Source organism: Xiphophorus maculatus, chromosome 6 (assembly GCF_002775205.1).
Source record: "Xiphophorus maculatus strain JP 163 A chromosome 6, X_maculatus-5.0-male, whole genome shotgun sequence".
Taxonomy (NCBI): Eukaryota; Metazoa; Chordata; class Actinopteri; order Cyprinodontiformes; family Poeciliidae; genus Xiphophorus; species Xiphophorus maculatus.
The window spans coordinates 5,085,999-5,091,377 of record NC_036448.1 but is presented as its reverse complement, the minus strand read 5'-3'; the positions used below and the strand labels follow the sequence as shown (position 1 = coordinate 5,091,377).

Here is a 5,379-nt window from a genome sequence, read left to right as displayed (position 1 = left end):
TAGAGGAGGAGGAGGAGGAGGGGGGGTGGGGGATGGGGGGGGGGGCAGGATGTAGAGTGAGCTCACGCTTTGGAGCGAGCTGGAGCACGAGCGCAGGGGTCTGGGTACCGGAGGGAATGCAGGGGCCAGTCTCACACATGGAGGAAGTACAAGCCCTGCACGTTTGGCATTTGGTGGTAAAGGTCACCTGGAATGCTTCCGCTGTGGGTCTGCGTGGCTCAGGTGGGTTTCAGTAATTACAATCAGCTCGGTTAATAAGTGTCGGAGGAAAAAAATGACAGGAACGTTCCACAAGCAGGGGCGGATCCTGCTTAAATTGGGAGCCCGGGGTAAACGCCCCCACACACCCCAACGCCCCCCAAAGAAAACAACTCTGATCCATCTACAAACCAACCTCTCGTTTGAATTAAAAGTGAACGCTGATGCAATTCAAATGCTTATGTGAAAATAAAACGGATCAGGAAATGAACTGCAGCACAAGGAATGCTGGGTAAACACAACCAAAACAAACGTGAGCGTCTACAGCCCTAGCAGGGAAAAAAAGCAAAATAGAAATCCTAAAATCTGACGCCACTCCATTTTGTTTACATTTCACGTAGGAGAAAGTTGCGCTCATCGCGTTCTTCAGAGGTTTTCATGTCGTTTCTCTCACTGGTGATTGGCACAGCGCCACCACAGGTCACGGGTTTTCCAAAAGGTTTCGGCAGCGCAGTGGGAAAGTGAACGGCAGCAACTGAAAATGTAAGAAAGTCAGGCGTGAAAACACCCTGAAAGTTTTCAAAATCCCAAACGAAGTTTGACGACCTCTGACTGTGGAAAACGGTGGTTGAGGTCTTTTGTCTTTTAGACAAAAGACCTTGTGCTTGTGTCTTTTAGACTTTTACCCTAGAAATGACAAAATGGAGGTCAAATTGACAAATGACAAATTGCATTAAACTGCTATCTAAAACGTCACATTAGCACCAAATTAGAGACGCACTTAAAACTAAACAACAAGTAAAGGGAGCGACTGAAGGATCTGTTCTGCTTCGTTTCCGATTTCTCCGTAGCAGGTGACAGGACAGGATGCGATGGGTGGTCTCAGGCGCCGGCGGGGCTTATTTTTTTATTTTTACTCTGTGTGGAGTCCTGAATCTATTCTTGGTTCTGTGTGTAGGTGTTGAAGTGCTGAATCAGACCCAGCAGGATGGAGGAGGAGCAGCAGCAGGAGGAGGAAGACAGATGTTGCTGCTGATGAGTCGTATTAAACAAATTACCCCAAAATGGCAACCAGCAGCCCCTTTTTTCTCCCCCCACACACACACTGACCACACTCTCTCCATATTCGCCTTCCACCCTCAGAGATCCACTAAAAGAAAATCTGTTGGGTTTTCTGTCTATTCACGGCCTCTGTCAGGTTGCTCTCCATGTGGACTGAAGTCATCCTCACCGCTGTTTAAGCCCTTAGAAACTGGCTCTCGGAGGACATCTAGTGTCGGCAACATGGAACTGCGTTTTAGGATCGATGCTTGACGGATGTTTTCACTCTCAGCTTTGTCACTGTTGCGAAATGGAAGTAAACGCGGAACCAGCGGACGTTTCACATGCTCTTAAAAGTTTACCCGTAAGCAAAAAAAAAGAAAAATTATCAAGAATAATCAAAATATTGTCTAAAAATCGGTTCAAAGTTAATTGTACTTACTTCAAGTGGCCACCGTTTGAGGTCAAATGGTGGGTTTTCTTGAGGCCTCCACTAGAATCGATTATGCACCGACTGATGGCCAAGCAGAACGCAATGTTGGACTTTATGGAAAAGCGACAAAAATACAGGTGTTGCTGAAATGCAGACATAAAAGGTTCTGTTCGCTTCACAGTAAAAACCTTAAAGAAGTCACCTGCTCAGAAGGAACAACGCTTTTAACTTTTTAGCCTGCGTGTGTAGCAGGAGGAAGCTTGCCCTGCAGGATTGAGGACACCTGGAACCCAATTAACTTCTCACAAGGTGTGGAGCATAAAAGGAGACTCCTACACCTGTTTTCTTTATGCCTGGACATGAAGAAAACAGTCCACCGACCTTCAGCTTGATTGGTTTCCAGTGGTCACGTCTCTAACATCAGTAAGTAGTGATGGGCAAATGAAGCCTCATGAAGCAAAAAGGTTCATTACTCGACGCTCAAACCAACGCCTCCAGGTGAGACTGCAACCTGAACGCAGCGCCTCGGACCGCTCGGCCATCCTGACATCACGCAAATGTGTTAATGTCTTTTCTCTGAGAATTTACATATGGGTGAAAACCACTTGGTTGATTGAGAGCTCTGCAAAGTTACATTTTCTCTGTTATCTATTGGGATGATTTCATTCCTTACATGTGCAAATACCACAGCAGAGTCAGCAGTCAGTGGGTCCTCCATTTCAACTGCCTTACTTACTTACACCAAAAGTACAGGAGTCGAGTTAAAATGACGACTCTGAGAGTGCAGTCGAGGCAAATGAGAAAAGTCTTTCTGTCAGAAGTGGGATTTGAACACACGCCTCCAGGGGAGACTGCGACCTTAACGCGGTGCCTTGGACCGCTCGGCCATCCTGACTCCCGTCCCCTGGGGTGTGAGGTGCCTTTTTATGTAGGATGTTCGAAGGGCGAAGAACACTTGACAATTCAATGAGGACTATGCCAAATGTTTGCTCATAGCGACAAGCAAAAGTTAGCAGTTTTTCCGCTAAATTTCGGGTTGTGTTTGCATTGCTCCCATGCAACTTCTTACCATAATGTGTGCTGAGTGATGGTATTCCGGAGACCCACTGAACATCTCCCTCAATTGTTGTTGGCAGACCTGACCAGAAACTCATTTTCTTGGTCCACTTAAATGGAAGCAAATTGGGATCCCAAAAATTGGGATTCGAACCCACGCCTCCAGGGAGCCTGTGACCTGAACGCATCGCCTTAGACCGCTCGGCCGTCCTGACTTCCTGAGTTGCGCACAAGCAGCTGGGTCTTAATAAAACAGGCCGTCCTTGAAATGTCAAATTCATGCTTTTAAAACTTTTAGTCAAATGGACCAAAATTGAGAGGAGAGTACTTCTGTGCCAAGAAAAATAACATCAAGCAATAAAGTCCAATTATTTCTTCTTTTTTTTTTTTTGCTGTAGGAGATGGGTGTTATTCATTGCAGACCCAGTTTCTTTGCACATTTGCATTTAGTTTTCAAATTCTTTTAAGCCCAGATTAAATGTATTTTCAGTTATAAAAACAGGATTTGGGTCGCAATCTTTCAAAACACTTGCTGTAGTTAGTCGAGTTTAAATAAAAGCTGATTTAGGTGAAGTCGGCTTATAAGTGAAAACCGTCTGAACAGATGTAGTTCTTACTGCAAAAGCCTGGTTGTAAAAAAGGCAAATACTTTTGTGCCGTGCTTAATATTTCCCAGTGTAAGAAAATTGCTGACATTACCATGATTAAAAATAAAAAGTTTAAAAAATACATTTGGATCATTCTTCAGATCATGAATCTGTTAACGATGCACCAATCATTATTTAAATTGATTAGAAATGGTCCAAGATAAAGCAATGCCTCATACTGAGGATGCATGCAGGTTTATTATAGAGATATTTACTGAGCTGAATCACTTCCTGTAGTCTTTTAACTGTACTCACCAAAGCCTTGGCGGCCATCTTTCTTTCCCAACACAACGGATTTTCAACCATGAACTTCAGATTCCAACATGGTAGCTGCAGCAAAACCTTTGCAGGTCACATGACGGCGCCAAAAAAAATAAAGACCTGAAGACAGATTTAATCCAGCAGAATGCTTCTCAGATTCTCAGCAGAGAATCAAAACTAACCTCCATACATTCTGCGTCTCTTAATCCATCTGTGAGTAATGCACATTTATCCATGAATTACTTACTAAAAAATATACAATAAAGTTTTCTCAAGCAAGTTTTCCTTTATTTTTGGTTAACCTTTGATGATCCTTTGTGTCGGGATTTTTTCCCAATTTTTTCTTTTCTTTTCTTAAGGCATAAAAAAAAGTAGAAAAAAGAATTTGTAAAAAAAAAAAATATATATATATATTATTTATTTTATTTTAGGTGATCAATTGTAATTTTCTCCACATACAAAGTTGTTATTTGAAAAGTACATCAGTAGTATTGTTCTTTAGGGGTTTTCTGATGTTACAATATTTTTTTTGCCTGCAAGAGTCGTAGAAGGAGGGACAGGGTCGCATGCTCTTTGGTCTGTCGGCCATTTTGGATTTAACAAAATGCTTTCTTGCATTTGCAGCTGATGGCCAGTAGTTAACATAAAAATCCACAAGAAGCACAAGAAAATGGCTTTCGGATAGCTGTCCACTGTAAGGCAAGGCAACTTCATTTATAGAGCACCTTTCAGCCAAAGACAATTCAAAGTGCCTGTACAAGAAAGTTAAAAACAACATACAAGAAGATAGTAATAAAATTTAAAAAAATCAAGCAGATTAAAAATAAACACAGTAAACATAAAAAATTTTAAATATAGTGAACGAATAGAATTAAAAAATGTAAGCATAGGCAACTTGAATTAAGAAGGTTTTTAACCTTGTTTTAGATAAACTGAAGGTAGGGGCAGTTTTACAATGAGCAGGAAGCTCATTCCAGAGTGTTGGAGCATAAAAACTAAAAGCTGCTTCACCATGTTTAGTTCTGACTCTCGGAATAGTAAGTAGGTTTGATTCTGATCATCTTAAAGGTGTGAGTGGTATACAGGGTTTAAGATCAGAAATGTACAGTAGTCTGGGTTTCTATTACGAAGTGCTTTGTAAACTATTAAGGAGATTTTAAATTCTATTCTTTGAGCAACAGGCAGCCAGTGCAGGGATCTTAGAACTGGACTGATATGCTGATCTCTTTTTGTTTTAGTTAGGACTCTTGCAGCAGCATTCTGCTGTGGTGACCACTATGCATGAAAGGGTTCATTTATGCAGAGATAAGTGAACAGATCTCAACTAAATGTTCAGCTTAGATTTCATTTCAATGCAAATCATGAACTTTCTGTTGCTCTGCTTCTGCTGCAGAAAGTTGGACCAGAACTTTTGTTTCCTCCTCGGGATCCAGAGTTCTGCAGACCATCACCAACGTCAGCTGTTGTATGTTAGATGGATCTGAAAGTATTCTATGAGTTTAGTTTTATTATTGTTTCAGATCATTGCATCATGTTACTGCGCATGTGCTGAATTTTAATTCCATATGGCTCAAAGGTTTCCCCCATTAAATACAATGCTGCCATTTGGCCAGCAGATGTCGCCCTTTACACTCTGGCTCTGTAACATCCAGATTTATTTCCTTTATTTTCAACATGAAAGCATTAAAATCGCCTCGAATATGCCTTCAGCTGACAAAAATTACCAATTCACAGCTTAGTACC

General features: G+C 41.7%; 1 non-coding gene across 1 annotated transcript; it reads right to left on the bottom strand.

Moving 5' to 3' along the window:
• Positions 1-2,484: 2,484 nt before the first annotated feature.
• trnal-aag lies at positions 2,485-2,567 on the bottom strand. The gene has a single exon. It is a non-coding gene; the product is annotated as a tRNA-Leu (tRNA).
• Positions 2,568-5,379: the final 2,812 nt, after the last annotated feature.